This window comes from Mytilus californianus, unplaced genomic scaffold, assembly GCF_021869535.1.
Source record: "Mytilus californianus isolate M0D057914Y unplaced genomic scaffold, xbMytCali1.0.p SCAF_7, whole genome shotgun sequence".
Taxonomy (NCBI): domain Eukaryota; kingdom Metazoa; phylum Mollusca; class Bivalvia; order Mytilida; family Mytilidae; genus Mytilus; species Mytilus californianus.
The window spans coordinates 109,768,018-109,778,576 of record NW_026262723.1 but is presented as its reverse complement, the minus strand read 5'-3'; positions in this window follow the sequence as shown (position 1 = coordinate 109,778,576).

Below are 10,559 nucleotides of genomic sequence, written 5' to 3'. Positions count from 1 at the left end.
ATTTAAAGTATTATTTATTCTTTAGAATTTGCAGTGGGAATTTCATTTACACAATTTCATTTACACAGACTTAAAAATGATAATGATATAATGGAAACTTGAAATATTGACCTTCTTTTTATCATCTAGTACGGTGAAATATAGACCCCCTTTACGGACTGTAAATTATCTTTCTCGAGTAACTTAACGCAGCGTTTTGTATGAATACTATAGTGTAGATGTGAAGGTAACATTTAGCTCAGCAGAAAAGGTAAGAACTCTGTTTCATCCTCCTCGGCGATGAACGAAAGAAGTAATTTTTTCATAGAATGAAAAGCCAAAGAAGTTTATTACTTTCTAAAGGTTAGATAGCTGATAATATTTTATTAATTCCTGGTCGTACGACAGGAAGACTCAGTTTTTGGCTTTGGTTAACTTTTTATACAACACATTACCGTATATATGTAAGTTGTTTCAGCTTAAATGGAAGTCAAAGCATGGTAATAGTAGATATGTTTATCAAATTGTATGCAATCACATATTCCTGTTAAGTGTATAGAGAATAATAAAAATTAGTTTACGTTTTTAAAACCAGATATATATTAAAATAAGAAGATTTGGTATAATTGCCAATGAGACAACTCTCCACCGGAGACCAAATGACATAGAATTAACAACTATAGGTCACCGTATTAAATTATCAAGGTAGAGAGAAAAACACATATAAATCCAGTTATGCGTATAAGTACACTTTTCTCTTAAAGTCATTCATACAAATTAATATCATTATCAAATATACTATATAATATATAACCGTATAATTATTTTTTTTGCTGATACTATGTTTTCTTTAAAGAATAATTACGAAAAGTGTCCTCCGAGTGTTAGCATATGGTTAAATGTATGTTGCTTCCTATTACTACTAATGCATGTTGGAGGAAACGTGCCTTTAAATATGCAATATAGTTTATCCGGTCAATTTGGTAATAATCAGGGATTCAATGTCAGCTGGCAGAAACACATTAATTCAATATTCTTAATTAAGAAATAGTTTTCAGAAAACTGTTATTTTCCATGCATAATGTCTGCTTATAAATGGACCCATTAAGTGTCTGCTTTGCAATTATCACGACTTCAAAATGCTCTTTGTTAGTTGTGAACTGAATGACAGCGAGTAAAGTCATAATTAGGCAGATTCATTCCTGTGACTAAGCTGCATGAAGTTAAAATTGTTTCAGTGTATTAGTATCTATAGAAGACTATCTCTACAAGAGCGACATTCTGCATCGGGACTAACAATGTCTTTGCGATATAGTGATTTGTCATGTTGACAAAGAGTGTCCTAATGTCAGTGTATTGTTTCTTCTTGATGAATTACAAATTATAATTTTGTAAATTCCCTCGTCTTTCTGTCACAACCATTTTTTTGGCCACTGCAAGAAAATGCTCTCACATGAGGCCCTAACTTTTTTTCTCAAATAATACATTGATATGCCAATTGTTTTGCCTCGACCTTCCATCAGTTGACCAAAAGGAGCAAGGGTACATAAAGATCAAAATAGAATATTGAAGCACTTTAAGTTTTGATGATTAAGTAGCAAAAATGTTTCATTAGAATTCCATCATTTTGTTTGGCACTAAGACAACAATATTAATCTTACTTAAATGGATCAATTTTTTTTTGAATGGAAGGAATCAAAGAGTAGGTAGTTATAAATGGATAAAGTTCTGACTGGTTGCCTACTAATGCTTCGATATTAAGTTCTCTTCTGTTTTTGGTATTTATGAATGACATAATCACTGATATCAAAGCCCAAATCAAGCTTTTTGCTGACAAGACACGTCTATATTTAACTGTTGATAATCCAGTAGGAGCTGCTGAAATTCTCAATACCGGTTTGAACAAAATTCACGAATGGTCCAAGAAATAGGTTATCAAATTCAACCCAAAGAAAACTTAAATCATGATTATTTCACGTAAAAATGCAAAACCTTATCACCCACCTTTAAAAATGAATAACGAAGAATTACACGTAGTCGAAAAGCACACGCATTTAGGAGTAATTTTTCGAATAATGGTTCATGGAATGTTCTTGTTGATTATATTGTACAGAAATCTTACAAAAGACTCAATATTTTAAGGAAAATAAACATACTTTAGATAGAATGACTTTGGAAAAATATATATACCTTTTTATAAGACCTATCATTGAATATGCTGATGTTGTCTGGGATTCAGGAAAATTGAATAAACTCGAAAACATTCAGTTGGACGTTGCTCGTAGAGTTACAAAGGAGGTGGGGACTAAACTCACAAGTACTTCGATGTTATATAAAGAAACCCATGTAATGGGAGAGACTTTCAGATCGAAGTAGTAACCATAAACTAATACTGTTTCATAAAATTGTTAATATATCTGCAAGACTTATTGCCTGGTTATGTCAGTGGTCAACACGATCACAACACAAGACAAAGTAATAATCTATAAGAGGTGAAATCCCGTAAAAAACGTTACTCAAATTATTATCTTCCGTCATCCATCAAATTAAGGAATCATTTATTGTAAAAAAATTGTGAATCACTCTCTGTATTTAAGAAACATATTCGTATTCACAACGATCGACGCCCTTTATACTTTTATGCTGGATGTCGAAAAGGTCAAATTCTTCATGCGCAATTAAGGTTCATCATAACAAATGGACAAAAATGGCTGAATTTACACCTCAAAAACTACTCTGTGTACAGACTTACCTGTCAAGTTTGGAAAATTTTAAGGCCTGGCATCCACTAGATATATAAATGTTAAATGCATTTTTTGTTTCAGAAAGATAGAATCACTTTTGGATTTTGATGGGCATTTTTTTTTCCCTTTCTGCAGAAGGTGTAAAAATAAACAAACACCTGAATTGCTTTGATACTGTCCACTCAGTTAAACCCTTTAACTCACCTATAGTTGTGTAGATACCTATTGTCTGTCTATTGTCCGTGTCAATCAAGGACAATCAATACAATACAATACAGTTTTTACCTGAGAGGGAGCATCTCAAAGTTTTATCCCAACTTAGTTTACTTTTACACCTTCTGCAGAAAGGAAAAAAAATGGCCATCAAAATCCAAAAAAGATTTTCTCTTTCTGAAACACAAAATGCATTTAACTTTTATATATCTAGTGGATGCCAGGCATTAAAACTTTTCCAACTGGACAGGTAAGTCTGTACTCAGAGTAGTTTTTGAGGTGGAAATACAGCCATTTTTGTCCATTTGTTATGATGAACCTTAAGAATAGTAGTTCTGTAAACTGTCACTTGTTTTCAAGAAAATTAGTTTCTTCTCATCACTGTCGCTGTGAATTTCCTTGATAGAGGGTTGCACTACACGAAAAGGCAGATTTACAACAATTTGGACAGTCATGTAAATGTTTGACAAATGTAACTACTTTTCTGCCAGACATATTTGCGGACCTACTAATGTATATGTAAATGTATTATTCCTTTGGCATTATTTAGGACGTCCTCAAAGATATGCTAAAGATAATAATTTTATTTCCATAGCTTTATTCATTTTCCAACGATATGTAAAGATAGGCCTTAGATTTACATGCACTTTCCAGGATAGGAGATATATGCAAAGTTTAAAATTTGCATAACTGTTTTACAGAGGTGTGGGCAGTTTTGAGAGACCGCGGTTTTTAAAATATTTACAACCAATGTAAATGATGTCAAATGTTTCTGTTATATTTGCAAACGTTTCTCGATATCGTTCATGCATGTAAAGAAATGTATTTTATTTACTTATACTTTCCAGTATTATTGTTATTTTGATAAATATTGATATTTGCAACATATCTTTACAGACGTATGCAAAGTTTTGAGAGACCGCGGTTTATAAAATATTTACAACCAATGTAAATGCTGTCAAATGTTTGTGTTATATTTGCAAACGTTTGTCGATATCGTTTATGTATATAAAGAAGTGTATTTTATTTACTAATACCTTCCATTATCATAGTTATTTTGATAAACATCGATATTTGCTACATATCTTTACAGACGTATGCAAAGTTTTGAGAGACCGCGATTTATAATACATTTACAGCCAAAGTAAATGCTGTCAAATGTTTCTGTTATATTTGCAAACGTTTGTCGATATAGTTTATGTATGTAAAGACATGTATTTTATTTACTAATACTTTCCATTATCATAGTTATTTTGATAAATACTGATATTTACAACATATCTTTACAGACGTATGCAAAGTTTTGAGAGACCGTGGTTTATAAAACATTTACAACCAATGTAAATGCTGTCAAATGTTTGTGTTATATTTGCAAACGTTTGTCGATATCGTTTATGTATGTAAAGAAGTGTATTTTATTTACTAATACCTTCCATTATTATAAATATTTTGATAAATATCGATATCTGCAACATATCTTTACAGACGTATGCAAAGTTTTGAGAGACCGCGGTTTTTACGAGACTGCAGTTTATATCTCGCATGCACAACAAACGTAAATGAGGGTCGTGATTAGAGCTAAAAGAAATACAGATATGAAAGACCCCATCCAGACCCTAGTAAATGCTGTAAGATGTGTCGATTATTTCGCATTTACGGAAAAATAAATCCATATATTGTATAGTAATTTTTGCAGCAAAGTTCATGTATTGATGGTTTAAGAGAGGCACACCGAGCGAATATTTGAATTGAAGTAGATATTGTTCTTCCCGATTCAAAACAGAACTGATTGAAGATATAATTAATGATATTAAAAAATGGCTTTACTCAAGAACCATGGAAAGTATTTAAAACAGTAAAAGGGATTTTTTTTTAAGATCTTGCTTGCAAAACACAAATGCTTTAAAATGTTCATAACTTTCTTTACAACATAGTTTACAATTCGATATGCTTGTATCAGAACGGAAACTTTAACTGAGACGATGAATTGTAACAGTAAACTGATATTTTTTTTTTACATCTTATAGACACATAATAAATGGGTTGATGGATTGATTTGTGTAAACGTCCAGTTGCAAATACTACATGAATCTCAGGTGTAGGAAGAAATGCACTATTATAATAACACTGTACTAAATTGTAAGCAGCTTTACCTTTTGTACTTCAAAATATGAAAACAACGATGTCATTCAGGAATGAAATCTAAACTAGAATAAATAATATTAAATCGATAAACACGGTACGTTTTCTCAACCCAAGCTTAAGTCTATCAATTTTGGTGTGGACTTGCAAAAAAGTTAGTTTAGCTTCTGCTTATTTGTGATCTTTTTTCATTTTAAACAAGAGAATACAAATTAATTATTTCAATATAACTTGAGCCAAGGCGTGTGTTTTGCATGATCCTATAATTTGAAAATACACGAGTATGCACTTACATGTACATGTACTTTATCAGAACGTTTATGTTTACAATTGAAAATGTCTAATAATACAATAAAGAAGGAGCATGAATTAACTATCCCTTAATAGGTGATAAATGTGTCACTTGTATGTAAATGAAGGGATTTTCCTGACTGTGAAAAGGTTCATCATTTAGCACTACAGGGTACCTTAAAGGAAAACCGTATGTGTTAATTACCAAAATTGATCTAATAACGCTAATTGTGTATAATAAAATCCAGATGTTGTAAAGAGATTGATAATATACAAATATACCAATTACGCAAGCCAAGAATATGCCAGATAAAGACATCGGTATCATTCTGTAATTAAACATGCAGTTTTTATTCGTGAAAACGTGTTAATACTTTGAAAAACGCAAATAATTTAAAAGTTTACATGCTAGAAATTTAAAGAAGAAATAAGAACAGTTACTGTAACATTGTATCTAAAAATATGTTTAAATTATATACAGTAAAACTGTTTTTAAACAATAATTATTATCTTTTGTATATAAAAAAACATTCTCGTTTCCCCGCTTCTCATAGCAGATATAATAGATTCGATGCAAAGCAAGTAATTTAATTTTTGAATCAGGTATAATCTCTGTATTTCGTGTCTTAACAAGAATAAAAAATGACCAACATTAATGAAAAAAACTACATCAATTTCAATAATCTTCCTGCTCCTGTATCAGTTTTATTCTAATGATATATGCAAGTATTTAATCAATTCAAAATTTTAATAAAAAATTTTGGTGCCCTTTGGTTTCCCGATCTTGACTTTATCCTATTTAAAGGTTTAATGATATAAAACAAAATTCCCAGGACATGTATTTGTTCCAATCGAAGGCTCAAAATTTTTAAAACATTTCTTATCAAGATTAGCATTTCATTTCAAATCAAAATAATGTTGTTGATGAATGGTGTAAAGTTAATCGTCAATATCAAACTCTACCTCCATTTTGTCATCAGTGACAACATATTATAATTTGAAAACCTTTGGATGAAAGGTTCATAAGTCATCGCACGGAAACGACTGGAGCAGCCCGCCCGCTCGTCCGCAGTATAACAACAAATCAATAACGGGACGGGAAATCCGGTAATAAAAATAGCAAGTCATTAATAAATGTAAAATAAATCCGGTTTACTGTCAACATCTGACATCCTCATGTTTATGTCGTATACTTGTAAACTGGTGTTTGTCTTTGAGTCGCCTTTTGTTTTTACTCAATGCAATAAGCAGTGTGTCGGCACTGATTTTTGAAACTTGTCAGCAACAAGGCTGATATATACCTGATATATAAGTTTTATAAAAATCTGGCAAGAATTGTACACGTTAGAGAGCTAACAAGACCGGACGGAAGGACGGACGCCCGGTATTTCTATGTCCCCATCAACGCGTCGCGGGGGACAAAAATCCAACGACATCTTAAAATCTTTTTGAATTTAGATTCATATTAATTTGCACTTTGGTCTTCGGGAATGGGTGTGTTTTTGGTGTTTTGAGTTAGACATGATGAACAGGCCTGGTACAGCTGGTAAAAATGCACCTTTTCACAAAGTGGGGAGACAAAACGACTCACAGACGATTAGCAAAGGTGCCTTTTTGTGGGGGCATATTGGTCACATAGGCGTCGGGAAAAGCCCGAGAGTATTCACAGTCTTATAAGGAGTTTTTCTAACAAGTTTACAAGTGTTTATGCAAATTAAAAGGGTTGCTATTTCTTTATTTGCATAAATGGAAATGTGGGATATACACAGCAACCGGCCAATTAACGACAATCAAAACCAAAGACATTTAGATAACACGTGACTAATGCAGGATGGACAAGTATTTTTTTACTGCTAATCTAGATCTGTTACAGTGGTTTTAGTAAAGATTCGTTGGTCTCTTGAATATGAAAGTTAATAAGTATATTTAGTATAGCAAGTATTAAATCTATCAAATTATAACATCACATGTGCACAACAATAGTCAAATTTAAGCTATAACAGCAACATAGTTCAGTCTCCTAGTACGTATTTGTTAGTCTTGAAAAAACTCAAACCGTGATGACATAAGGAGATGTGATATGATTGCCAATTAAACAACTTTCCATCAAAGACCAAATGACGTACATGTTAGCTTGCTATATTTGAGATCTCCCAATTACCATCACACTATGAACTGCGCCAACCCTCCCCTAACCTAAGACATAAACTGGACCCCTGTTGTGTTCACTTATTGCTACACTAACGGTGCTAAGCTTAAGATGGAATGGCGGACCAGTTTAACCTGGGACAGTGGTGTAACAGTACAACATAAAAATAAACTGTAGAAAACAGTTAAAAAAGGCTTAACTCATCAGATGGATATAAATAGAATACATATAACAAAAACAGAGTGGACGTGGAAGGGTACTTATACATCCCAACAACCAAAAGACTTTAAGTACAGATCTTAGAGTACTCGCAGTTACTGACAGCTAGTTGAAAGCTAATAACAACTAATACAAAACTCATGCATCTTAGATGCATGAATTCAGTATACAATCCTGGATATTATGTTAGTTTTTAGTCTTTAGATATGAGAAGATGTGGTATGAGTGTCAATGAGACAACCTTTCTCCGTATATAAGAACAAATCATTGTATTGAAAAATAAAAAAAAAGTTAAAACAAGGCATTTTCCCTATGTAAATTTGTCGTCAAAATTGACGTTTTCTAATCAAATTTACGAAAAAAAAAATGGTGACCCTCATTTTTTTTTATTACATATTCCGATGTAACTCGATTCAAAGTACAAGTGTGCCGAAAATTTTAGAAATCGGGAGATATGCCATTCGGTATCGTGTTATCTTGATATATAAGTACACAGTTTTGGATTATGAAGAAAAATTGCCCACTTGCATGGAACACGAAACTGCATTGAAAATGAAAAAAAAAAACTGGAGCAAAATCAAACATACAAACCTAGGTTAGAAAAAGACACTACTTTTAAAAAAGAAATGAAAAAAATTAACATTAAGAGATAAAATCATAATAATTTAGTGCAAATAAAAAAGACGTAGATAACTAGAATGACATCTTCTATGAGGGTGTGGATGGAGTTTACAGAATAGAGGAAAATGGGCTAAAAAAATAAAGAATAGAAAAGAAAAGGATAGGCCAAAAATTTAAGAATAGAGAATGGTGGGCTTCTAGAATATAAAGAATAGAGAATGATGGGCAAAATTTATATAGAATAGAGAAAAAATGGCGTAAATAATATTAAGAATTGAAGAACACCCACCTCCCTCCTAAATTAGTTTTGGCACAATCTTAGTGCTAAAGATTAATCTCATCTGCTAAGAGTGTATCTAGTAGCAAATTTAGAAGGATTGACAGCCTTTAAACTCATGTTGCGCTTGCAACCCTTAGAGTACTCTTTACCCTTCTCGTAACGCTCGGTTAATTTTTATTTGATTTACTTGAATCGTCTTTGAATTCTCATAGCAAGATATTCCAATTATTCAAACACGAATCATATACATTTCCGCTAAAACTCTATGTCTAGACTTCGTCTTGTTGTACAGGGACAATTGCCTTATATTTTTTAAAGATAGGTTTTCCATGATACGAGCCCCTATCAACATTAGTGTAATATATATTTGTCGTATACAAATCTTCTTGAATTATGTTAAAACAAATTTACTTCGTCGTATCAATTTTGTGACTTATATGACCTTCAATCTTGTTTCAATGTTATTTCAATTGAAATATGTGCAACGTATATGTTAAATGCAATTATTGCAAAAAAAAAACCAAAAAAAGCTTATTTGATCATGATATAAAAAAAAACGATTCCTGTCAAAGTACATATGAAAGCTGTAAAATTTTAGAATAAAATAGGCGGTAAATGAGATATCGCATGACTGATAGTTCGATAACTTATTTTAGTTTTGTGTATTTAAAAACAACACAATCAAATGACAACGGGAGCATTGTTTTAAGACAATTTATAAATCATAAAGAAATGATAATGATTTGTGCCTTATTATATTGATGAATATTGATAAAATTGAGAATGGAAATGGGGAATGACTAGCGGTGGTCTTCTATTGATCTTTTCGGACCAGATCTTTCTGTAAAAGGGGATAATTGTCACACTTAACTGTTGATAAACCCCGTTCGTCGGAGGAAGGGCGACATCTCGTCGATGGAATAATATTATCTATCGATTTTGTTTGATTTCATTGGTAAATTGTGTGTCAATTATGACACGTGACTCATTGGTTCTTTGTTTGTTATTTTTAACTTTCTTTCTCACACTCAAAGAAATTTTTTGCAGAGGACGCTATTTGAAGCACACGGAGTTCAACATCTCGTGACTGGACTTAACGGATAAGGAAAACAAATATTACAAATATTCGTCAATAGATTTAACGTTTATATATGTGTGCAAACTAGCCGATTCTTTAAAAAAAAAAAAAAACATTCTCTCAAGATGTGTTTTGTGTCAAATATTATGTGGCAACTAATCTACCGATGAAGGAATATTTCTAGACTATTTCAGAAACTTGGACTTTTTATAAAAACTTGATAAATCGCTCGATGACCTTCCGAATGCAACCGATTTCAAATTTGATACTGAGGCCGCATATCTAGTATTGTTTAGGCTTAATTTGTATATGTGTATTATTTCTACCAGTAACCAGAGACATATATATATATAGTATATATGTCTCTGCAGTAACATATAATACATATTGTAGTATATGTCTCTTTTTAAAAAAATTAAATTCTATGTTTTATAAACAAAGTGAATTATGACTCGCGCAATTCCAGAAGTTTCAAAGAGATACTCAAAGGAAACGATCGTTTTATGCTATGCGAATGAACCATCATAACTTCCCGAGAATAGAAGATTTTGATGGATAAAGAAATTCACGCAGTACATCAAACAGAGAAGAGATCAAGAATCGATTTTGTAGACCCGATTGTTATTTTATTAAAACGAAATTATTAAAACACATGTATAATAAATGGGATTACCAATATGCCAAAACCAATCCCAAAGCAGCTATATTTGTCATATCATAGCTTGACCAGTAAAGCTATGGCAAAATTTGTCCATATAATCTGCACCTTTCAAATATATCAGCAAATTAAAAGCAAATATAACTATTTACCATATATTTCTAGCTGTCTTAAATATCTTTCTT